Source organism: Mesoplodon mirus (genome assembly GCF_964341445.2).
Source record: "Mesoplodon mirus genome assembly, chromosome: 3".
NCBI lineage: Eukaryota > Metazoa > Chordata > Mammalia > Artiodactyla > Ziphiidae > Mesoplodon > Mesoplodon mirus.
Window position 1 is genome coordinate 139,479,418 of NC_138978.1, and position 25,882 is coordinate 139,505,299.

Here is a 25,882-nt window from a genome sequence, read left to right on the forward strand (position 1 = left end):
ATGCTTTCAGCTTTTCACCACTGAATATGATGTTAGCTGTGGGTTTATCGTATATGCCTTTGTTATGTTGAGATACGTTCCCTCTATACCCACTTTGTCAACCCATCCTTGCATCCCTGGAATAAATTCTACTTGATTATAGTGTATGGTCCTTTTAATGTATTGTTGGATTCAGTTTGCTAATAATTTGTCAAGGATTTTTGCATCTGTGTTTATCAGGCATAGTAGCCTGTACATTTCTTTTTTTGTGGTGTTTCAGTATCAGGGTTATGCTGGCCTCATAAAATGAGTTTGGAAGTGTTTCCGCCTCTTCAGTTTTTTGAAATATGTTTGAGAAGGATAGGTATTAAATCTTCTTTAAGTATTTCATAGAATTTACCATGAAGCTCTCTGGTCCTGGTCTTTTGTTTTTGGGGAGCTTTTTGATTACTGATTCAATCACATTACTAGTAATTGATCTATTCACATTTTTTCTTCATGATTCAGTTTTAGAAGATTGTGTGTTTCTAGGAATTTATGTATTTCTTCTAGGTTATCTGACTTGTTGGTGTATAATTGTTCGTAGTAGTCTCTTACGATACTTTGTATTTCTGTAGTGTCAGTTATAGCTTCTCTTTCATTTCTGATTTGGGCCCCTTCTCTTTTTTTCTTATTGAGTCTGACTAAAGGTTTGTTAATTTTGTTTATCTTTTCACAGAACCAGCTCTTAGTTTCATTGATCTTTTTTTTTTTTGTCTCCATTTCATTTATTCAGTATTTCTCATCTGACTTCTATTATTTCCTTCCTTCTTTGTTGGAAGTTTTTTCCTTTCAGCATATTTGAACATATCATGCCATCTCCTTCTGGACCACAAAGTTTCTGATGAAAAATCAGCTGATATTCTTATGGGGATTCCCTTGTCTGTAATTAGTTGTTTTTCTCTTGCTGCTTAAGATTCCCTCTTTACCTTTGACTTTTAACATATTAATTATAATGTGTCTTGGTATGAATCTCCTTGGGCTCATTTTGTTTGGGACTCTTGGTTCTTGCTGGACCTGAATGTCTGTTTCCTTCACCAGGTTAGGGACATTTTTAGCCATTATTTCTTCAGATAAGTTTTCTGCCCCTTTCTTTCTCTGTCCTCCTTCTGGGACCCCTATAATGTGGGTGTTAGTGCCCCTTTCTCTCTCTTCTTCTGCGACCCCTTAACACCGATGATAGTACACTTGATGTTGTCCCACAGTTCCCTTAAACTGTCCTCATATTTTAAAAATATTTTTTCTCTTTGCTGTTCTGTTGGGGTGATTTCTGCTACCTTGTCTGCCAGGTCACTGATCTGTTCTTTTCTACCATCTAGTCTGCTGTTGATTCCCTCTAGTGTATTTTTCAGTTCAATTATTATAATCTTCAGCTGTGTGAGCTCTGTTTAGAACTTTCTTATATTCTGTCTCTTTCTTGAGTTTCTCACTGTGTTCGTTCATTCATCTCCCAAGTTTGGTGAGCATCTTTAGGACTATGACTTTGAATTCTTTATTGGATAAATCACTTGCATCTGTTTCATTAAATATTTTTTCTGGGGTTTTATCTTGTTCCTTCATTTGGAACATGTTCCTCTGCTTCCTCATTTTGCTTGACTCTCCGTCTTTGTTTCTGTGTATTATGCAAAACAGTTACTGCCCCGTCTTGAAGGAGTGGCCCTGTGTGGGAGATGAACTGTATTTTTAACTTTTTCCTAGTTCTTGGTCATCTTATAAACTCTCTCTGTTTGTTTCACTCCCATGGAGTCTAGAAATGCAGTCCCACCCCCATCTGCCTGAGCCTGGTGCTCAAGGAGTGTCCCCTGTGTGGGCTACATGTGATTGTTGCCTCAGGTCGTGTCCCGCGAGTGGCATGAGATGGGGTAGGCGTGGCTGCTCGTTGTCCATGTTTGTCAGTGCTGCACACAGGCAGTGCAGGGCCGTGGGGTAGGGGGTACTCACCCACCACCACTGTTAGCAACTTAAGAGTGAGAGTGCAAAAAAGTGGCACCCACCAGTGCCATCAAGGTAGAGGGAATTTGTAAAAATGGCATCTGCCAGCATTCTGTCCCCAGAGAGAGTCCCAGCCAACTTCTGCCCCTCTGGTAGATGCTTTAAGATTAGCAAGTGAATCTCCTTCACATATGATCTGGGCTCTTTAAAGACTGCTACTTGTTGCTTAGGAAAGAGATGTGGGCAGGATATATAAATTTTTGTGATGATAATGTTAAAGCCATAATTAGTGAATATATTTATCCAAAGCTTTATGTAGAGTGAAAGAGAACTTGTGGGTGAATCCAGGGATTTGTTGAAGAGCTCTTTGAATATGGAAAAATAGATAAGGACCAGGTCAGTAATAGAAGTAAGTGTTAAAGTGACAGAAACCACCAGTAAGGAAAAGAACATTTCAAGGAGGGTGTGCTTATGCATTCGTGACAAGAAACACTAAAGTGCCATTGAATTGGTAACTGAGAGCTGTTGGTGACCTTGGCAAGAGTCATTTCAGTGGTGTCCTGAGACTCAGAGGCAGATTGCAGTACATTAAGGAGTGAGTGGGAGATTTTAAAGTAGAGATAATTTTTTGGAAGGTTTGCCAGTGAAGGAAAAGAAGAGGGTGGGAGCTAGAAGGGACCGTAGATGCAAAGGAGGGATGACGATGATGATTTTAATAATTAAAGCAGTTGGAGCACAATTACATGCAAAGGGGAAGATGTGGAAGGTACAAGGGGAGGCTGCAGTTGGAGAGGGTGGAAGCTAATGGCTTGGTGGTGACTCATGAACTGATGTGTGCTTGGCTGTTTTGTGTATAGGGGTGGCAATACTGCAGAGAAGCATCCGACTTTATGCCCCCTTCTATTCGTCAGACATCCTCATTGCCTCCCCTCTGGGCTTGAGGACCATCATTGGTGGAGAAGGAGAGAAGAAGAGAGATTTTGACTTTCTGTCTTGTATTAAGCTTCTCATCATTGATCAAGCTGACATTTACCTGATGCAGAACTGGGAGCATGTCTTGGTAATGCTGGTCATTAACATTTAGAGACAAGAAGCTCAGTGGTTTGAGTCTGAAATGGTTATTAAAGTCCAGATTAAAACTCAGCTTGGAAATGGAAATATTCCACATTTTCCAATTTGAAAACGGGAAATGTTGTCCCCTCTTCTACCCACAAGTTGGTCAGTAAAGTATCCAGAAAGATAAAAATTCTTGTCAACATTTTCAAATCTCCAGAAAAGATTTCTTCCCCTTAAAAGTTGCTTCTAGTAATAGACCAGTTTAGTGTGGTTGGTTGGTTGGTTGGTTGGTTGGTTGGTTGGTTGGTTGATTGATTGAAATCCCTCCTCACCAGGAATGTTTTTATCTAAAATAGTTCCTCCTATTTATGCTCGTTCTCTTTTGTTTGGTCTTCAGTGGAGATGGGAAAACATTGCTCATGATTTCTTAATTTGTGATGTTTTACAGAGAAACGTAAGATGTTTTTGTCCCCCTACTGTAATTTGTACTATAATTTTTTTTCTCCCTCTCAACATACTCTGCAATGTTTTGGGGTTTAGGATTGTGCTTTGGAACAATCCTCATCACAGAACTATAGGTTTATTTTTATAAGGCATGTGAGAATTTACCTTTTCTACAACCCCAGGACTTGGAGTAAGTTTGGGACAGATAAAGGGGAGTACTTATTTATAAAGTAGGGAATAAACTTATAGTACTTGTGACCCTTCAATATACATTACAAGGTAAAAATATGATTAAAATAGAACAGGCATGTCGATGGTTGAGTCATCTTTATTTTGAGCAAAAGGCACATGTAGTCACTCCGGGAATTTTCTAACGTTTTGGGAGCCAAGTCATGGAAGGACAGCAGCTCTGTTTTCCATGTCATTTCCCTTCTTGTCCAAGTCTGGAACTGAGTTGCTTATAGAGTGACCAGAGTGGCATTTCAGAATTTCCTTTAAAAGAAATATTCTGTATAGGTAGCATCTTGATCCTTTTTGAGAGATCCACAAGGTGGCCAGTTTGAGCTTTTCTTCTTGTTCGCTTGACTATGGGCAAGTCACTCACCCATCTGAGCCTGTTTTCTTGTTGTAATTTGGGAGATGATAGTATCTACTTCATGGGGTTAAATAAGATGATGGGCTTATAGAAAGGTTAGCAACGCCCAACAGGTAAGTGTTCAATAAGTATTAATGGAGTATTACTTCTGCTCAAAGCATTTGATGAACCACATGAACCTACTGCCCTTGGACTCACATGGGGTGGACTTTTCTCGAGTGCGCATGTGGAACCTCAATAATTGGTCCAAGTACTATCGTCAGACGCTGCTGTTTGGGGCCCTGCAGGATGCCCAGATCAACTCTGTGTTCAACAAGTACTGCGTCAATGTGCAAGGCCAGGTGGGTTCTCTCCTTCTTTCTCTGAATTTTCATGAAGTATTGTGTATTGTTTGGGTCATGAGGCAGAAGGAGAGGACAGCATTTGGTCAACAATGGGGATAGCTCACTTCCTAATGTTCTCACTGACTCCTGGCAGGTGGCTGTGAGGAACGTCCCGATGACAGGCTGCATCAGTCATGTCCTGGTGCAGCTCCCACATGTCTTCCAGAGGATGGAACCTGAAAACCTAGCTTCAGTGATTGATGCCAGGTACCCTCCCCTGTCCCATTGGATCCCTGGGGGTCACAGAGAGGGATTTTACTTGGGCATTCAAATTTAGAATTGTATTCCACGTTGGCTTTCTTAGTTACCATTTACGAAATGAAATGAGATAATTGAATCCAATCATGCCATTGACAGAGGAGGACACTGAAGGCCAGAGAAATGGTGTGTTGTCCTAGTTCCAATAGTGTCAGGGTTAGTAAATCAAGGGTACTTTCCCCTAGACTGTGGCATTTTTAAATTACATTAATTTTTTAATGCCTCATGTCAACAACTTAATTCTAAGCCCTTCAGGGCAAGAACTGTTTTTCTAATTCTCTATGTAATTTCCCCGTCTTCTCATTGTGTTTAGTCAGGGGACCCATGGTAGCAGAATGGTGCTTAACACATGGTAGGTGTTCAGTAATTATTTGTTGACTGACTGATTGACAACTGAATGAATGAATGAATGATACAGTTACGTACTTCCTAGAATAATTCTCTGGGATATACCAGCATCACATCTATCCTTTATGATGAATAGTGTTGGCACTTACTTTTTGATGCGCTTAACAAGTTTTATCCCTATATAATCTCTTTGCAATGAGGTAGGCCAAATTGGCCTCTTAGGGGAGGTAGAAGGAGATTGTGACTTGCCCAGGGTCATGCAGTTGGCAGTGACACTATGGCTCACCTCTAGACCACTGACTCTCTGCCCTTTGCCTTTCCAAATCAGGTTTAACTTTTTCGTCAACAAGATTTTGCCTCAGTATCGTGATGCAGTCACGTCTCACACGCTTATCTATGTCCCCTCCTACTTTGACTTTGTGCGTCTCCGAAATTACTTCAAGGAGGAGGAACTGAACTTCACTCATATCTGCGAGTACACCCAGAAGTCTGGTGTCTCCAGGGCCAGACACTTCTTCCTTCAAGGAGAGAAGCAGTTCCTGCTCCTCACAGAGCACTTCCATTTCTACAAAAGGTAAAGTAGGGCCAGGTTTCAAGTGTCCTCTCTGGAGGGTCTGCTTCCAAGTGCATGGTGGGCTTTGCTGTGTTATAAGGTCCTCCCTTGCTTCACCTCCTGCAGACAAGCCAGAGTCTGGGGGGCTGGACAGACTTTTCTTGATTGGTTGGTTGGTTTTCTTTCAAAATGGGCATTGTTGGAAAAGGTGGTAGAAACGAATGAGTGACTACAGCATAACCTGTATACAGATCTGGAGTGGGTCCATACTTAGGGTACCTCCTGTAGCTGTGGGTATACCCCTCAAGAAGGATATTACAGAGTTGAGCAGCTCTCAACTGAATACAGGAAAGGGAGGAACCTGTCGTAGAAGCACAGATGAAACACCTGGGGACTGTGTGGTCTGTGGAGATGGAAGTTGAGTACAGGGTCAGTGTTCAGAAAGCTCTCATTTGTCCTGAGGCAGTGCACACACACTTCTGCACCAAGGAGAACCAGGACTAAGGGGCTCCTTGAAGTTCAGGAGAAGCAAAAGGTGAGGGGCTTAGAGGTGACTATTTAAGGGCTTCAGGGTTTGCTTCTTGCTGGCATCATTATTTGCTTTGTTCCAGTGAGTTGTTGTTTTCATTCATGTTGGAAATGGTATTTTGGGGGAGTTTGCACTCAGCAGGTCTAAAGAGCCCTTAGTTTTCCAAAAGCTTGATACATCAAAGCAAGTCCTTTAAATGAAGTGGATGGATTGGAAAACTTCCCAGCGTGATTGTCTGTAGCAAGAGTGAGCTAAGCTGGGATGAGGACTGCTCTCAAGTAGCAGCTTTTCAAGGAGAGGGCATGATGTCAAAGGAGCCCTTTCTCTTAAGTAGGCAGGACAGTCTTCTGTCTTACACTGTTCATTTATTGACCAAACTGTTTTGTCCCCAAAGTCACTATAAAGACAAACCGAACACGGGCCATTAGCTTTGTACCCTGGACCAGGTTAGTGGGTGTTTAAGTTGAATGGAGATAACCTGCAACTGCCAATTATCTCAAGGTTCCCAGCTATAGATTTTTTTGCTTGAGAGGTCACCAAGGTGATGATGGGTATTTTGATCTGCAGTGTCTTTGTGATTTGATTTTTTCATTTGACCTTGGGAAAAGTACATGTATTTTACACTTTAGTATCCAGCTTTAAAATTCTGTATTTATATTCTCTATGGAAGTAGGCCGTGTTAGACATATTGCAGTTCATTTGTGAGCTAGCAAAAAACTTTCATCCTGAGGATTTGTTTTCTTTGGGGAGATGAAACCAGTAGAATCTTAGGATGGGATGGGCATTTGGTCATGATGGCCCTCCTGAGGGGAGGACAGTTCACAGTTCTTTCTCTGAGCATTATCAGTGGGTTAGCACAGGAAGGATTCTTAAGCAGGGGGCAATCAGAAACTCTGGAGGTAGGATTTCTGGAGGTGGGAAACGCTAGTGGGGTGTTTCTGAGTGCTCCCTGCCCCAGGGAGAACCCCAGTTATAGAAGTAACAGACCTCGTCTTTATAGACTGTATGCAGGAGCCAGCCTTGCAAGTCAGTTGTGGTTGCCTCATTTATCTTTAACAGTTGTCAGGTAACATAGACATCGGGAATGTCCTTAGTTTTGGGTCCTGTCACAGTGTTACGCCATATTTGTAGGGGTCACCGAAGACCCAAAGCACATACAGGAGAGGAGGAAGGCAGGGGAAGAGGTGCAGAAGACCATGGGAATTGTTACTAACTGCCCCTCTGAAGAGGTTCTGGTCACGTGCTCTTATTTCCAGGAGATGCCTAGTCTCTACTGTGCACGAATTGGTCCTAAGAGAGATTTTCTTGGGTTTTAAATATAATACCTATTGGAATTGGTTTTGTTGTTTTATTTTGCTTTAAAAATACTCTCATTATAAGAGTATTACACAATTATTGTAGAGAACCTAGAAAATCTAGGTTAAAAAAATGGGATCACCTATCATCTTACTGATATAAATACCCATTTTGGTGTATTTCTTTCCTGTCTCTTTGATGTAAAAAACATGTGCACGTGCACACACACACAGACACAGGCATTTTAAAAAGGACACCAACATTGGGATCACAGTGTACACATTTGGATTTTTCTTTCTTTTATCTTGAATGTTTTATGTGCTTATTGAAAAAAAGCTTAAATAAGTTAGCATTTTGGTATATACTTGTATGTTATGGATGTATTTTTAAGTTAATATATATATAGTTCTACTATATCCTGCCCCCGCTCCAACTTTTTATTTGGGAAGATTTCATTTCAAAAGACATTGTAAGACTATCCCAGTGAACATCTCTAACTCCTTCCACTTAGGCTTCACCAGCTGTTAGCATTTTGCCACATTCTCATGCACCCACATTCTCTGTCTCTCCTTCTCTCTTTCCACTCACATCTCTTATTTTTTCTTCCTGAACCATTTGAGAGTAAATTATGGGAGGCTTCGTGACACTTAACTCCTCAACCTTTCAGCCTGTAGAGCTTAAAAACAACATTCTTTTATCTAACCACAACACCATTAACATACCACTTGACATTACTGCAGTAATACCATCTAATATTTAGTCTGTATGCAAATTTTCCTAGTTGTTCCCAAAATGACTATTACAGCTGCTTCTCACCACCCACCCCCCGCTCCAATCCAGGATTTAGTTAAGAATCCTACGTTGCATTTGCGTGACATGTTTCTTTAGTCTATTTTAGCAGTTCTCAAGCAGGAGCAGTTTTGCTCCCCAAGGGACATTTGGAAATATCTGGAGACATTTTTGGTTGGTACAGTTGGAGGGTTACTCTAGTGGTCTAGTGGTTCAAGCGGGTCAAGGCCTGGGTGCTGCTAGACGTCCTACAGTGCACAGGACAGCCCTTACACCAAAGAATTACCTGGCTTAAAATGGCAGTAGTGCCAGGGTTAAGAAACCCTGATCTAGAATAATTCTCTGCCTTTGTTTCTTGCTGTGATACTGATATGTTTTGAAGAGTCCAGTCCAGTTTCCTGTAGAATGTCTCACATCTGGATTTGGCTGTTTTCTTATTATTTAGATCAGTGTTCCCAAACTTTGCTACATATTAGAATCCCCTTGGGGAGCTTTTAAAAATCTGAATGCCCTGGTCATACCCCAGTATCAATTAAATCATGGTGTTTGGGGATGGGGACCAATTACAGGTATTTTTAAAAAACAAATAGGTGATTCAGTGAGCATTAGAGTTCGGGGACCAAAGATTTAAACATTATTTTAGTAAGAATTCTACATAGAGGCTATTGTGTACTTCCCCCTGCATCTCCTCAAGAGGCCCAGGGTGTCAGTTTGTCCCATTTTTGGTGATACTAAATGTAATCACTTGGTCAAGGTAGGTCTGCTAAATCTTTACATTGTAAAAATACCTTTTCTGTGTAATTATAAGTAATCTTTAAGGTGTGTATAGCATCCTTTTTAATGGTTGCATAGTGTTACATTGTATGGGTATATAATTAACCCAGTTTCCTTTTAATGGGCATACTGATTTGTTGTTTTCTGTTATTATATACAATAATGCCAAGAGCATCCATATGCGTAGTTGATGGCATAGTTGCCTAGGCATTTCCTTAGGATAAATTTGGAAAGGAAAACTTATTTGTTCAAAATCTGTACCCAGTTTAAAATTTGCTGTGTGTTGCCACTCCCATCTTCTCCCCTCCCCGGTGAAATACACACTCACAATAATTTATACTCCATTAGCCTATTTCTGTAAATTCTGTAAATATTTCTGTAAATTCTCCTTTTTTCCAGTGACTTGATAGTCAAAATGATACCTCATGGTTTTAATGTCTTTTTCTTGCTTTTCTGTGTTTTTTGTAATTGTCAGTTGAACGTAGTGCCTGAGTAAGTAGCTGGCCTGGACGCCTCTTCTGTCAGGCCACTAGCGTGGCAGTTGTGAATCTAGTTAGGATTTGGTTGTTACCGTCGTTGCCTTCTATTTACCACAAACTGCCAGTTCCTCCAGCAGACAGTGGCCCACTGTGGGGCCCAGTGCTGGAGGGCCTTGTCTCAGTGTCCTGCTCCCCTCTCAGCTTTCACCATGCCCTGCACCCCTGTGCCGAGGGAGAGCCTCTCCCACGCTCCGGCCCCTCCCCCAGCAGCAGGCTGCTCCTGCTCGCTCCTCCCCTAAGGCTTGAAGTGGGGCAGTTGTTCTCCTCCTGGTCCAGCTCAGATGCAGGCAGGTTCTGTCCATCCTGGGCTTTGGAGCTGGCGCTTTCTCAGGGCTCCTGCACCACCCTCCATGGTGGCCAGCCTCTGCCTTGTTCTACGAGGGGTCTTGGTGGGGAAGAGTTCCCTGCATCTCTGCAGTGGTGGCAAACATCTGCTTACATCAGTGCAGGATCTTGGGCTGAACAGGCTTCATGCCCTTTCCCCAGTCTTCATGCCCTTTCCCCTTTCCCCAGACTGCTCTTTTGACTGGATGTAAGTCCTGTGGTGGGGAGGGATGGGGTGAGGGGTTAATGCTCCTCCCTTAGGGCACACAGTTTTGCTGCGTCTGACTCCACCCTGGCAGTTGACCTTTGCCCCCTCACTGGCTTCAGGCTTTAGCTTCATATACAACATGGCTCTGGGAAGAGAGTGAGTTTTCATGTCTGCACCACCATCGGGGTCTCTCAGGTCTTCTGCCTTGCGTCCAGCCTTTCCAGGGCTCCCAGTGGAGACCTTTGGAAAAGCCATCATGACTGTGAAGTAAAGGAGTGTCCGGGAATCCCAGGGATTCTGAACTGTCATGCAAGCCCATAATTGCCCTTTAAGAACTTGTTAAAAGTGTAGCTTTTTTCTTCCTACCCACTTTCTTAGCAGCTGCCCTCTTCCCCACTGTGCTCTGCCAAAGGTGAAGTGGTTCATATGTCCTGTCTTTCTTCAGACCATCTTGTCACTCTTTGGAATTCAGTCAGTGATGGGCTGAAGCTGGCTCATACCAGCTCTTAAGGTATGGTTGCACATCTCTTCCCAGTTCCAAGTTCAGCAACATGACACTGGTAGCTTGAAATGGAGTATTTACACCACAGAAATTGGCAAATGCTTCAAATCAGCACCTATCCTCCCCCACTGAGAATCAGTTGTTAAACACACACCAGGGCACCGTTGAATCCGTTCACTTGGTTGCCCTGTGACATCAGCTGTCTAGGCTCAGGAAAAGGAACACTGTTGTAGATTATCTTCTTCTTGTTAGCACGGGAGCAGTATTCTCTTGAGTTTTCTACATACTAAGCAGAAATGGAACTCTGTGTTTGTTTTGATAACTACTGAGGCAGAACTGTGTTTTTTCAACATCATTAGCCATTAAAATTCCTTTATGGAAAGAGGATGTGGAAAGCTGATCCAAGTAATGGGCTGCAGTTATATTTTGGGAGAGGAGGGTCTCCAGAGAGATCAGGATGAGCCAAGGGATAAAAAGACAAGGAAAACTTACCGTCCATGAATAAAATAAAATTCCCGAGGGAGTCTGACATCAGCCCTGTATGAGAGTCTTAACAGGAAAAATCAGAAACTTGTCAACGTATAAAATCTTTGGTCATGGAGCCCAAGAGGGAATGATTGATCTCAACCCGAACCGTAAGGCGCGTCCCTAGGGTCTGCACCCCCCCACACACCATGCAGCCCTGTGCAGCAGGGAAAGAAGCGAGGAAGCTGTTGAAATTAATTGCCTTCCCATAATGCCTAATGGGTCCTCGGGCAGGATTTTGTAAATGGGTGAACTTGGGACATCTGCCATGGAGTTAACATGTCTACAGAATGACAAGAAAAGACTAATGGGAGTGCATTTACAGTTTATGCTGTTTATTTTATGTACTGGGTCTGGTCTGACCTCATCTCCATTACAGAACACTGTTTTGCCTGATTATAATTAGGATAATGTTAAATTGGAAATGCCTGCTTTTCAAATTTTCTGCGACAGATTTCTAATCCTTGTCTACTATTCTTCCCCACCCTACCTCAGTCTGCTCAGATTAGGCTCAAGAAGTGCAAATTCATTTTATCATTATCTTAAGCCAAACATTAGGAATTCAAATACACTGTCACAAAAAATGAGCCCCTCCAGCTCAAATTTGAGTAACTTTTGGTCTGTGTGTTATTTGTGCCATGGTCTTTCTCCTTGCATGAAACAGCGAGAGTGACTATGTCCCTGTAAAACTCTTCGGTGGCTTTTCCATAAAATTTCTCATGTAGACATAGCCTCTCTTTCTCCTTCTAACAGATACACAATAAAAGGCATCAGGAACCTAATTTTCTATGAACTGCCAACATATCCCCACTTCTACAGTGAAGTCTGTAACATGCTGCAAGCCGCCACCAGAGGAGAGGAAGCTGCCTGGACCTGCACTGTCCCCTACTCCAAGTACGATGCCCAGAGGCTGTCTGCTGTGGTCGGGGTGGAGCGGGCTGCACAGATGCTGCAGTCCAAGAAGAACGTCCACCTTTTCATTACTGGAGAGAGATGAGAATTGGTTGGACAGGAAATGGTGTTTGGTGTGATATGTCATGCTTGATTCTGTGTCTCTTGGACCTGATTCTGATCACTTACACAAAGAAGGGCTGCAACAAGGAAGGAGCACCAGGCAGGTTCTTAGCAGATACTTCTTTCTTTTCAGACCATATATACCTGAAAAGTTCCGTGTAAACCAGATTTTGGTAAAACCCATCTTTCAGAGGTCAGGGGAGAGCTCATGGAACTCTGAGAAGTTGATAGAAGGAATCTTCTACTTGTGAATTTTTTTGTACGCCATAAATTCTTTTGTTGTGATTTCACCTCTAATTTATTACACTTGGTAAACTCTTTCAGATTTGCCTGTTTCTATTGGACACCTTCTTAAAGTGAGGCATGCATTTCTTTGCTTGTGAGAACTGGTTATGAGAAATTGGAATACTTCTTGCTGTTGAATATCATCTTAGTTTTGGATCGCAAAGGTTTTGCAAAACTGTTATTTTTCCCCAGCCAAACTTTTTTAAACCTTAAATATTCTATTTTAATTCAACCTAGAAGAGCACATTCGTTCACTGATCTTTTTTTAACTCCTAAATGTTTTAATGAAAATATATACTTAAAAATCACATTATATAAAATAACATGAATTTCTACCTTATTTCAAGAAATAATTTTATGAAATTCTTGATGTCACAAATTCATCGTCAACATCACTGTCTTCATTGCTATAGTCATTTTTTAAGTCATATAACATAAAAAGGAAAAGAAGTTACACTTTTAAAAACATTTTTAGGGAGTTCCCTGGCGGTCCAGTGGTTTGGGCTCGGCGCTTTCACTGCCGAGGCCCAGTTTCAGTTCCTGGTCAGGGAACAAAGATCCTGCAAGCTGCACAGCGTGGCCCAAAAAAAAAAAAAAAAAAAAAAAAAAAATTGAACTATTCCTCAGACAGAAAAATTACCAATTCAGAACCTGAATCATCTGAAAATAAATTGCCAAGTTGCTGGGCCTGTCACTCCTAAAAATCACTCCTGAATTTAGTATGTATTTCATGTAAACAAGGACATTTTTCTATGTAACCTCAAAACAACCGTCAAATCAGGAAATTGCCACTAATCCTTGGGCCCCATTCAGATTTTGCCAAATGTCCCAATAATAACCTTTATAGCAAAAGGATGCAGTTCAGAGTTACATACTGCTTTGAGTTGTCATATCTCTGTAGTGGCCTTTATTCTGAATGGTACCTCAGCTGTTTCTTGGCTTTCTTGACCTTTTTTTTAATTTTTAAATTAAAAAAAAATTTTAAACATCTTTATTGGAGTATAATTGCTTTACAATGGTGTGTTTCTGCTTTATAACAAAGTGAATCAGCTATACATATACCCCCGTATCTCCTCCCTCTTGCGTCTCCCTCCCACCTTCCCTATCCCACCCGTCTAGGTGGTCACAAAGCACCGAGCTCATCTCCCTGTGCTATGCGGCTGCTTCCCACTAGCTATCTATTTTACACTTGGTAGTGTATTATAAATCCATGGCACTCTCTCACTTCGTCCCAGCTTATCCTTCCCCCTCCCCGTGTCCTCAAGTCCATTCTCTACGCCTCCGTCTACCTAGCCTGCCCCTAGGTTCTTCAGAACCTTTTTTTTTTCCGATTCCATATATATGCATTAGCATACGGTATTTGTTTTTCTCTGACTTACTCCACTCATGTATGACAGTCTCTATGTCCATCCACCTCACTACAAATAATTCAATTTCATTTCTTTTCATGGCTGAGTAATGGACGTTGACACTTTAGAAGATTACAGGCCAGTTACTTTGGATGGTGTTTCCTGTCAGATTAGGTTAGGTTAGGTTTAGTTTATGCATCTTTGGCAGGAGCAGCATAGAAGCAATGCTGCGTCTTCCTCGCTGCATCTCTTCAAGCGGTGCATGATTTCCACCTGTCCCATCATTATGACACTAACTGACCACTTGTTTAAGGTGGTGCTTGCCAGACTTTTCCACTATAGAATCACTCATTCCCCCTTTATTAATTTATATTAATATTACAAGTATGGATTCTTCAGTTTTTATTCAGTGGGTTGTAATTGGTTATTATCGTTATTCCTTTAGATGCTTAAATGGTCTCAGATGTGGCCAGCAGGAACACCTTCAAGCTGGCTCCTGTGTCGTCTTGACACATCCCCCTTTAACTTGGGCATTTCTTTATTTTCTGACACTATAAGACATTCCAAGTTTGTCTTGTACTTTCCCTATTCCAGCCCTGCTTGCTTTAGTGGAAAATTACCTTAAAGCGAAGATTTGAGTGCTAAGTGTACCCAGTACTGTTGTGGAGCCACTGGTCCCAGGCCATCTCAGTGGTCAGAGTTTGGGAATATCTGCATGTGTGTATATGTATACACATACCTATGTGCCCATGACATCTAAATTTATTTCTGTATCCATATATTGAAAACCATGAATTTACACCTTACCTCCAATTTCAGACTAACAACACAGGGTTCCTTTTGTTTTCTCCCTTTCCAAACTTGTAACTCCCTTGTCAGATAGACATGTGGCTCCCATTAGGCTCAGTGGAACAACCCATATTGGTACAGATTTTCTTCCTCTTGGACATGCTTAAAATTGCTCATCAAAAAAAAAAAAAGTGAAATCACTTTTGGGGTACTTTTCCTGCTAGATAGTTAAATAGGCATTTTTATTTGTCTCTCAACATGGAGAGTAGAACTATTCATTCCATATATAGATGGGTTCCTAAAGTTTTGCAAATTTATAGGCTTAAGCCAGCCAAACTCATGGTACAAAGAACATTTTCTTAAATATATATTTTTAAAATGGAGTATAGTTGATGTACAATGTTGCATTAGTTTCAGGTGTACAGCAAAGCAAATCAGTTATACATGTATCCACTCTACAAAGAATTGTCTTATCCATAGAGTGCCCTGTGGTTATTGGCATATTTGTGCTGTGTTTACCATAGAGCCTGTGTATTATGAGAAAAAAAACGAGTTATTTGCCTAGTTCAGAGATATGAGGAAGAAGGGACTCTGATTACCCCCATCTTCTATTTCCATATTCTTTTCCCTGTGAATTGTAGCTAATTCATGGCTTTCATTATCACTATTCACAAGACTCTCAAATCTCCATCTTCTCTGGACCTCCACTCACATGTGAGCCTGGATTTCAAGTCTATGTATAGCCCCAGAAATACATGTTTTTTTTAAGCATCCCTACTGATTTTAATGCTAGCTTGTAGCCAGCTAACTGCTTCTCGCCTACAGAGAACACTGAGGGTTTCAAGTGCGAACCAAGCAGTATTGCTTCTGTTCCTGGCTCAGCACCTGGGAAAGAAGGTAAGCCTCAGCAGTGGCGCTGGCTCCTGAGTTGATTGCAAAGAGTTGACTTTTTGGAGTGGTTTCATCAAAAGCATGCCTTAACGTCAGGTCTCTCACACAAAATAAGGGAGAGAAGAGGGTCTACTGGACCACGGATAACAACACCTGAGCTGGAATTATACACAATCTTGATATTTCTTAGCAAGGCTCATCTTCAGCAAGCAAGTACCTATATAGTGCTGGTAGAAAACAGACAAAGGAATGGTCCCAATCCTGGGAAGAGGTAGAATTTTAAGGGAGGAAGAGGAACTTAACCAGAAAGTAAGAGTTTTAAACTTTTTTTTTCTTCCCATAGTAATAACAACTTAGCACTTTTCTCTTTGAGGGGAAAAAAGCTTTGAGTCATGAATGCTCTCTGCAGCTGGCTGCACCATATGCAGTATTCAAAAGACAAGAACTAGCTAATCATAGAGAACCAGCGGCAGCTTAACAGCCCTCTGCTGGCTTCCAAAGGGCTTATAATTGAGTGCAGATGGTCCCGGCAGGATGGGTATGAATCCCTGCTGACTCCTCACATCCCAGAGGGCCAAGGGGGGCTCATGAAGCCTCCCAGCCCTGATTGTGCCCTCGTGGGAGCCACTGAGGAAGGAGGGGAGGCAGGTGGTGTGAGAGCCTGCTGGCTGCCTCCTGCCCAGCCTTCCCTTGGCTGTGTGGACAGATCTTCAGGCTGCAGAGTGTAGCTTTGATGAGTCTAGGGTCTCAAGATTATAGAAGTCCTGGGGTAAGGGAGCAGGGTTGGGGGTTCTTTATACTCATTGGAAGAGCCTCATCGTGTAACCTGCAGGTGGCTGCAGGGCGCCAGAGCCTCGCGGAGGAGGGGTGTGGTGGGCACTGCACAGACTGCTGCTTTCAGGGAGCATCCTCCTGGGGGTGGGGCCCTCACAGCCGGCCCGGCCTCTCCTTCCCATCTCTTTCCCAGCTTCTCTCTTTAAAGGAGTCATGGTAGTCATCCTTGCACCATTCACAAAAAGCTTTTCTGGCTTTTCTAGCTAAACAATTCTAAACAAATTTCAGTCTCATTCAAAAAAAAAGAACTTTTCTAGCTAAGTAGAATTCTAAACAAATTTCAGTCTGCTTTTAATACCAGAGTCAGTGAATTGGGAGTAGATACACAGATAATCCAAAATTCATGTAGTCTTTGGAGGGAGAAAGAGAGAATGAACCTACCACGTCTAGCTGACAGCACAAAGTGCATTTCTTTCTAAAGACTTGTATTTCTTCCTCTTATACCATATGCTCTAGCCAGAGCTGCAATAAAATTCTATGTATTTTATGTCCTGTTTCTGAGCTGAACACGCGTTCCTATCCCCTCATCGATTGCCTTGTTTCTGTGAGGACCCTCCTTTCTTCAGATGTGGGAAGGAGTTCTCTCTGCATTGCTTGCATCTCAGTATAATTCCTGGATTTGCCTTTCACCTCTGGCCACGTTGCCATCATTCCTGTGGGAGGGAGGTGAGAGCATGAGAAAGAACAGAGGTCTGGACCTCAATCAAACGGGCTGGCTGTCTCCATAGTTAAGAGTCCTATGCGCCAAAGGAGTCAGGGCTGAGATTGGATTGCTACAAGGCTTGCTCGCCCTGCACAGAGAAATCTGAACCTGGTGGGCAGCTCCACCTAGGTGTCACCCTCACTGCTGGGCGGAACACCTGCACTTGCTTGTCCTCCTGGCTCCCACAGTGGGCGGGGCATGGCACAGTCCGGGCCAAGTTGTCATGGTCTTCAGGCTTGGGCCTCTGCAGCTGGCTGGGACTGGTGGGAGCTGTAGCCTCAGCTGACAAGGGCAAAGAAGGCAGTCTTTGCTGCTTGGCTGATTTGGAAGCTGTGCCGAATTCCTGCCCATCTGTTCTCCCAACTGAGCCAAGGCCAAAGCTGTCTAGCTCTTGCCAACCCAGGGAATGACATGGAGCCCTGTGTCCTGCAGCCCTCATTCTCACTGCACCCTGCAGCCCCTCTCATCTGTCAGTTTGACTCCCCACAGAGATGGCCCTGGGCTCACAGCTGCTGTTTGCCCACAGATGTTCATGGATTTCTGCCTTTTGTGTTCATCATTTTTCAAAACCAGCCCTGAGCTGGGTGCTGACACCAACATTACCACCAACCCACTGTGGCTCTGTGCAGGTCCTCCTGGCCACCTCTCAGCTTTCTCATCTTTAGAAAGCGGGGTACAATCTCCACTATCCTGACAGAGGGACATGAGAGAAAGTAGAAGAGACTGCTGTTGTTTGCCCTGTACTCGCCTCCTACTTCCCTAGTAAGAGGACCCTGGATTTTATTGGGTGACAAAGTGCCCAGTCCCCCTTGCGGTAGGGTGTGGCCAGGGAAAAGAGCACTAACCTTGGGGCAGACTCTTAGGAGAGCTCTTTGAAACTGGTAGGAACACCACTTTTTCCTCTTGCTCTTCCCTTTTTCCTGCCTGCAACACAGAAGTGATGGTGGAGCCAAAGGGCAGAAGGAGCCTGGCTCTCAGGTCATATCCTGAAGCTGCATCCCAGCTCTGCATGGTCTCTCTTCACACTTTTCTGTGAAAACCTAAATCCCTCATTTGTTTCAGCCACTGAGGCCAGGCAGTACTGTTGGCCTCAGGCTGTATTGCCAAGTCCTCACGGCTACAGAGGACAAAAATGGGATCACAAGTCCTGAAGTCCAAAGGCTCTGCCTATTCTTTCTTCTTTCTTCTTGTCTCTGCAGGAACCAGCATAGAGATTGTGCTTCAAGGTTGACGCCTGGCCATTTGGTGACAGTGCGGAGTGAGCGCTAAGACGTGTCTGGCTTTGTGCCATCACTTCCGTCATCTCCAATCCAACTGGATCTGTAAGAATGAGGGAGGACATATGTCTCCTCATAGGGTTTATGGAAACTGATGGTGGCAGAAAAATAACTGGCAAGAAAACAGACTTCAATTCTCTGAAAGTCGGCGACCACCTGCTTTTCATTTCTTCAGGTGTATTTCAAAGCAAAACTAGGAAATGGGTCCAGATCCCCAGTTTGGTAGCAACTTAGAGGTCTTGTGGTCCAATCTGCTGCTTGACCCCTGAGTCGCCTATAGGTTGTCTCTGAGAGGGAGATCAGCTCAGTGCGTCGTGACCACCTAGAGGGGTGGGAGGGAGAAGCAAGAGGGAGGGGATATGGGGATATATGTATATGTATAGCTAATTCACTTTGTCATACAGCAGAAACTAACACAACATTGTAAAGCAATTGTACTCCAATAAAGATGTTAAAAATAAAAACAGGACTATCATACAGAGTGAAGTAAGTCAGAAAGAGAAAAACAAATATATATTAACATATGTGGAATCTAGAAAAATGGTATAGATGATCTTATGTGCAAAGCAGAAATAGAGACACGGATGTAGAGAACAAATGTATGGTTCCAAGGGAGAAGGGGCGGTGGTGGGATGAATTGGGAGATTGGGATTGACATATATACACTATTTTTTTAATACTTTTTTTAACATCTTTATTGGAGTATAATTGCTTTACAATGGTGTGTTAGTTTCTGCTGTATAACAAAGTGAATCAGCTGTATGTATACATATATCCCCATAGCCCCTCCCTCTTGCATCTCCCTCCCACCCTCCCTATCCCACCCCTCTAGGTGGTCTCGAAGCACCGAGCTGATGTCCCTGTGCTATGCGGCTGCTTCCCACTAGCTATCTGTTTTACACTTGGTAGTGTATATATGTCCATGCCACTCTCTCACTTCATCCCAGCTTACCCTTCCCCCTCCCCATGTCCTCAAGTCCATTCTCTATGCCTGTGTCTTTATTCCTGTCCTGCCCCTAGGTTCTTCAGAACCATTTAAAAAAAATTTTTTTTTCTAGATTCCATATATATGTGTTAGCATACGGTATTTGTTTTTCTCCTTCTGACTTACTTCACTCTGTATGAGTCTCTAGGTCCATCCACCTCACTACAAATAACTCAGTTTCGTTTCTTTTTATGGCTGAGTAATATTCCATTGGACATATATACACTATTAATACTATGTATAAAATAGATAACTAATGAGAACATACTGTATAGCACAAGGAACTCTACTCATTGCTGTGTGGTGACCTAAATGGGAAGAAAATCCAAAAAAGGAGATATATGTACATGTATAGCCGATTCACTTTGCTGTACAGCAGATACTAACACAACATTGTAAAGCAACTATATGCCAATAAAAATTCATTAAAAGAAATAACAGGATCTGAACCCAGGTAGTATGATTCCCCCAAACCCACACTGTTTTTCACTAGTTGATGCTTCTCTAAAACAAAAACAAAAAAGCACTCAATAGATTGTAGCTATTATTATTACTACCCCTTTAAAAGGAGAGATCTGAAATTGTTGAACTCTTAAAAAGACAGAGGATTATAATGCTTTCTTGGTGGTGGTAGCGTTGTTATAAACAAACACTAAGTTGTTTTGTATGCCACCCTTCTGGATTGTATGACATTCTAAAGGGCGGTCTAGGCTTCTGAGAAGCTTAATGCCTCATATAGCAGATGATTATTGAAGGCATATTTTTAACTTGTTTGCTGCTCTGTTTATCCTTGGTCCATCGAGCTTTACCCAGGGAAATTAAGTTCTTAATATCAGGCCAAATAAAAATTAAGAAGATACCTTTTCTTGAAACATGCACCTACACGGAAAAGCAGCATAACAGTGTTTAAAATCATGGACACTGAAGCAAGGCTTCAGGCCTGGGTTCAAATCTTTGCTTTGCTACTTTCTAGTGATTTTTATGAAATTCCTTAAACTCTCTGTGTCTCAGTAGCCACATCTGTAAAATGGGCTTATGGTAATAGTAATACCTGTCTCTAGAGTTGTTATAATAATTAAGTTACTTAAGCCATGCAGGGTACTTAGAACTGCTTGGCACATAGTCACTGCTCAGTCAGTCTGAACTAGTATTACATACAGACCTTCCGTCCCACAGCACAAAGCTAAATAAAAGAAAACAAAGGAAAGTCGTGGGGCATCAACTTCTGTTTTGGGTTATTCTTGTCTATAAGCCTTATTCTTTTTAAGTGAGTGAAAAAGAAATTTTGAGAGAGAGGGCTTCAGAAAATAGCTGTGGGGATTTTACTCAGCAAATTCCAGGGCTTAAGGACAAGGAAGTGTGACATTTTAATGAGTTATAAACACCAGGTGGTGCTGTAAACAAGTTCAGTAACAGGCTCTTCACCTCCCCTCTGGCTGCCTCTGGGCTGCCACTGCCCTGTGCCCTCTTGAGCTGAAGAGACCCAGAAACCCAAGCCTCTTTTTTTTCTTCTTCTTCTTTTTGAAACAATTCCAACACATAGGAAATGTGAAAATTCAAAGACAGTTACAAAAACTTGTGGTATAATTTAATTGTTTATAAGTTAACCCCTTTTAAAAATGAGTCCACAAATAACATGTTTATTTCAGGAAACAGTTTGTATAGAGCAGTGTACATTATGTTTTAAGAAATGGAAAATCACTACTAGGTGCAATCCATAATTAAACTCACAGATAACTGTTAAAAATTAACATTTTAAACACCCCAAATTATAATAACTTGATGAATAACTTCCTTTGGGAATCCAACCAAATTTGTACGTATGAGGCCCAAGTCAAATGGTCCCCTGCTTCCCCTTCACCAAGCTCTGGCTACACCTTTTGTGCAGAGAAAAGACTGGGCACATGACTTGGAATTCTGGTTGCTTGTCTGAACCTTCATTATAGGGGGGGTCAGAGTTTTCCTCATAGAGAAAACTGCTGGGTACTTTCCTAGCCTCTTATCCACCCACCTCTTCCAGGCCTGGCTTGTCACTCACTACCTTCTTGAGACTATCCATTTCCATACCTGCCCCAGAGCAGATGCCCTCCTAACACTTCCTCCCTCTTTGGTCCTCCTCTTGGGAATAGTATTTCCCAGACCAAAAGATAGCAGGAGGCCATGGGGAAAGAGAAGTAAGTTAATATTTATTGAACACCTACTATGGGCCAGGAACTGTCCTGGGTGCTTCATCTGCATCATCTCATAACAACCGTAAACCTAGTATCTGTCACCATTTTTTTCATGTGGGGGAAACATGCTTGGAGAAATTAGATATGTAAGGCTTCCAAAGTTAAACAGCTAGTTAGTGGCCAATGCTGCATGTGTTTTCTGTCATCCCCATGAGACTGAGAAGGAGGTCAGGACGAGCGGCTCAGATGGAGATGAATCTGCAGGGGATTCTTTCAGTCTGTGGCCACGTCTGGTCCATTTTATTAAGCCCAGCAACTCTTAAGCATGAACTCTTCTCTCTGACTCCCTTCCCACGGCTTTACTTAGTTCAGGCCTTTGTTAGCCTCTTCCTGTGGTACAGTCCAGACTTTGGAACCTGCTAGCTTAGGCTTCAATGCCAGCTTTACCTTTTACTGGGTGTGTGACCTTTGTCAAGTTGCTTGCCTTTGTCTTACCTCAGTTTCCTTATTTGTAAGACGGAGATAATGACATCTTTCTTAGGAAGGAGAATTGTGAGGTTGAAATGAAACCACATATGTACTTATAGATCTCATCAAATCCCGTTCTCTCCCTTTTGCTTGGACTGCCTACTGATTCATCCATGCTACAAATATGTACTGTGCACCCACCATGTGCCAGGCATTCTTTTGGGCACATAGGACAGACCTGCTTCCTGCACTTGGAGAATTAGAGTGCATGGGGGAGACAGGAAATAAACAACGAGAAGCTAGATAAAAATATAATTTCAGATGGTGCTAAATGCTGGAAGAAAATAGAGCAAGGTCAATGGATAGAGATCTTTGGCTATCTTGTTTCCTCTGCACAGAATGCCCTGTCGCCACTGTGGAACTCTTACCTTTCAAGACCCCCTTCAAATGATCCCCCGCCCCCGTCTACGGCCATACCACCCTGAACGCGCCCGATCTCGTCTGATCTCGGAAGCTAAGCAGGGTCGGGCCTGGTTAGTACTTGGATGGGAGACCGCCTGGGAATACCGGGTGCCATAGGCATTTTGCCTCCCGCTGCGGCTCCGCCTTCTCCTTTAGTCGCCCGTGGCGGTGGCCGCCAGCTCCGCACCCCCGACGGGCACCGCTGCAGGCCCCACCTCCTCCGGCCCCTCCCACCACAGCGCGCCAGAGGGGGCGCTCTATGCGGCCAGAAGGCGGCCCTGCAAGGTGGCCGCACCCCAGACGCTCCCGGGGTGGCTGGCCCGGACCCAGACTCCGCCGCGGGCCCGGGTGCTGTCCGTGCGGCCCGCGAACCCCTCGACCTGCACCTGGCCGCCCCCTCCGGCGCCCTGCCCCGGCGCCGCCACCTGCCCGCGGGTGTGGCTCTCCACAGCTCCCTCCGGATAAAGGCCCCCCTCCGCCGTTTCGCAATGGCCGGGGGCGGGAGCGGGAGCAGGGGCCGGGGCCGCTTCCCCGGGCCTGCCGGCCACCAGGGCGGGTGGTAGGTGTAGACGGTTGCAGGTGTAGACGGTTGCAGGTGTAGACGGTTCGACAGAACCACTTTCTAGGCTCTTGTAGCCAAGTCATGGCCACCAGTCAGACTGCATCCTGGCCATCCTGCAGGGCACAGAGCTCAGTAAAGGTAGGTATCCACCCCTTCTACAGCAATGTCAGTGGGCTCTCCGGCTTTGGCGAGTTAAGGACCCGGCTTCCATACCCTGCCCCACATGAATGTATAGCCCCGCCTGTTCCCTACAGATAAATACACACAAGATAAATGCAGCCCTCATGCCCTCTCCCCATCCTGTCCCGGCAGAAGGTGGTGGCAGAAATGAACCGCCTGGGCATGATGGTGGACTTGGCCCATGTCTCGGATGCTGTGACACGGCGAGCCCTACAAGTGTCACAGGCACCGGTCATCTTCTCCCACTCAGCTGCCCGGGGTATGTGCAAGAACACTCGCAATGTTCCTGATGATATCCTGCAGCTTCTGGTGAGAGACTGCCCTGGCCCTCAAACCTAAAGCAAGAGATTCAAACCAGGAGCCCTTGAACCTGAGCCTCTTCTCCCTCCATTTCCTCAAACGCCAGGTTAAATATCTTCTGCCCCCAAAACCCACGGTCCACAGCCCCTGAACTCTTCAGCCCTAGGTGGTAAGATACTCCTCCAAACCCGGAAACCCAGGGCCAACACACCACCCAGACCAGGGCTGCGGCTCCTCCATTCACACAAACCCAGAGAGGAGACGACTCTGACCTCAAAGCCAGGGCTGAACACCTTCCTCACAGGGGCCGAGAGAGTGAGCAGGCAGCTGGCTGTGCTGGGGGCCAAGCTGACTGTCCACGGGTCCGCCCCTGCAGAAGAAGAACGGTGGCAACGTGATGGTGCCCTTGTCCGAGCGGGTGCTGCAGTGCAACCCGTTAGCCAACGTGTCTACTGTGGCAGGCGAGCCTCACCCTGGGCTCTCTGAAAACTCGGATTTGGAGCTGAAGCTGGGTCCAAATTTAGGGAGGACTTCAGAAGAGCCCCAGTGGTTTGACCCACCTATTGGCAATAGGTACAGCACCCAAAAACCCAAGAATGGACAGTACACAGCACCTTGGTGCCATGTGGAACTGGAGCCACAGAATCAAAACTGCGATACTGATGGGTATCAGGGAGGCTGTCAGACACTGCTTTAGGTCAAACACATAAAGAAAATATCCACTATCAGAACCGTTGTTTGACTGACTTTTTTTCACATCTTTCTGACAAAATTCGTGAAGTTGTGAGTACCTCAAGCGTCATTACACTTCTGTTCAAGATGTAATCTCTGGCTCACAATCATTGTTTAGCTTCTGTATATTGCAGTGTACATGAAGGTCTGTATTAGTCTGGTTGGGCTGTTATAGTGAAATACTATAGACTGAATGACTTAAACAGCAGAAATTTATTTTCTCACAGTTCTGGAGGGTGGAAGTCCAAGATTAAGGTATTGAATACCATAAGAATTGGTTTCTGGTGAGAACAATCTTCCTGGCTTGCTGATGGCTGTCTTCTTGCAGTGTCCTCACACGGCCTTTCCTCTACGAGCAGAGGGAGAGAGATCTCTGGAATCTATTCCCCTTCTTATAAGGACACCTTCTTATCAGTCCCTGTCAGATTATTTCCTCACCCTTATGACTTCAGTTAACTTCAGTCACCTCCCTAAAGGACCTATCTCCTATCTTCTACAGTCAAATTAGGAGGGGCTTCAACATATAATTTTGGGGGGGACACAATTCAGTCCATAACAACAACTTAAGATAGCTTTCTCTGATTTTCAGTCTTTCACTAATACCTCCCTCTTTGTCTACGAATTATTCAAGTTTCCTTAAAATTTTTTTTGATTTTCTTACATTATCCCTTCCCTTTAAATGCTGTCTTCACTTCTTAATTGGCATTTCTTGCAAATGAAGGCACCTTTCCTCACAATGTATTGATTACTCTCCCCACTGTAACACAGCGTCTTCTCCCATGACTTTCCTGAAATGGTTCCATTTCTGTTCATAAAAGTTTAGTCATCCAATCAGATGGTTTATTTTCAGTTCCCATAGCATTTTGCCTTTGGGAAACAACTGACTCCATTAAATGGTGCTTCTTTTCAAACTACCTTCCTTTATGTTTTATAGCAATCTTATGATTTCTGTTGGCATACCACCTAGCTTCTTTCTGATCATTCTTTTTATTTTTATTTTTCAGTTGTTTCTCTCCTCACTCCTTAGCGTTAGATACTACAGACAGTTGGCCTTCTTCTCATCTCTTATATACTCTCTCTCTTACTCCAGCAGCTTTGCTTACCATTTAATATATTATCTGCCAGGCGCCTTCCATCTGTTACCAACATCTCTCCCTCTGTCTTTGTCATTTCAGCCTTCGCTATGCTCTCTGAGCTCTCACAGGCAGATCTATTGAACACAGGAATCTCAGTGGAAAATACGAGTACGTTATTTCTCTACTGAGTAAAGCCCTTACAGATCACATGGTCCTGATCCATCTTGCAGCCACGTCATCTGGACTATTTGACCTCCCATGTCACAATAGCAGAGGACCAGACAAGAGGGACACTGGCTCCTAATGACCTCAGCTCAGAAGTGATACACTTGATTCTGCTTCTTTGCCACTGGCCACAACGAATCAAAGGAAAACAGTTGAACTACAAAGGAGGATGAAAAATGTAGATAAGCACATAGGATATTTGATGAGCACTATCTCGAGGTGACATCACCTCCCATCAAACTTTTATTTCACAGAGAAAACACAGACTATAAAGCAAAAACACCCCAAACTAACTTTTTCTCTTTACGTCCAAGAATAGCTTTTCGACATAGTTTATCAATACCTATTCTCACTTCCTCAGTATCTTCCATTCATTTTCCCACCTCATTGGGATTGTTAAGGTTTTCCTCTTTAGCGATTTTATTTTGGCCCCCTCCCATTAAAAAGCTGCCCCCCTCCCATTAAAAATTACTCTTGCTTGATGCCAAGTAATTCTCTAGTTACCT

The 25,882-nt window shown here is 43.6% G+C and overlaps 1 long non-coding RNA gene and 1 pseudogene across 2 annotated transcripts in view; one reads left to right on the top strand and one right to left on the bottom strand.

The window, feature by feature from the left end:
• The window catches only part of LOC309799557 (U3 small nucleolar RNA-associated protein 25 homolog), a 29,543-nt pseudogene extending 16,181 nt beyond the window's left edge, over positions 1–13,362 (top strand). Inside the window, exons 8-12 of the transcript in view lie at positions 2,808–3,010; positions 4,204–4,386; positions 4,523–4,635; positions 5,363–5,608; positions 11,827–13,362. The product of the transcript in view is annotated as a U3 small nucleolar RNA-associated protein 25 homolog (transcript). The remainder of the gene's footprint in view (positions 1–2,807; positions 3,011–4,203; positions 4,387–4,522; positions 4,636–5,362; positions 5,609–11,826) is intronic.
• LOC309799559 lies at positions 13,348–18,970 on the bottom strand. Its single transcript, XR_014293306.1, has 2 exons — positions 17,784–18,970; positions 13,348–16,888 (listed from the first exon to the last, which is right to left on the bottom strand). It is a non-coding gene; the product is annotated as an uncharacterized lncRNA (long non-coding RNA).
• Between the last annotated feature and the right edge of the window lie 6,912 nt (positions 18,971–25,882).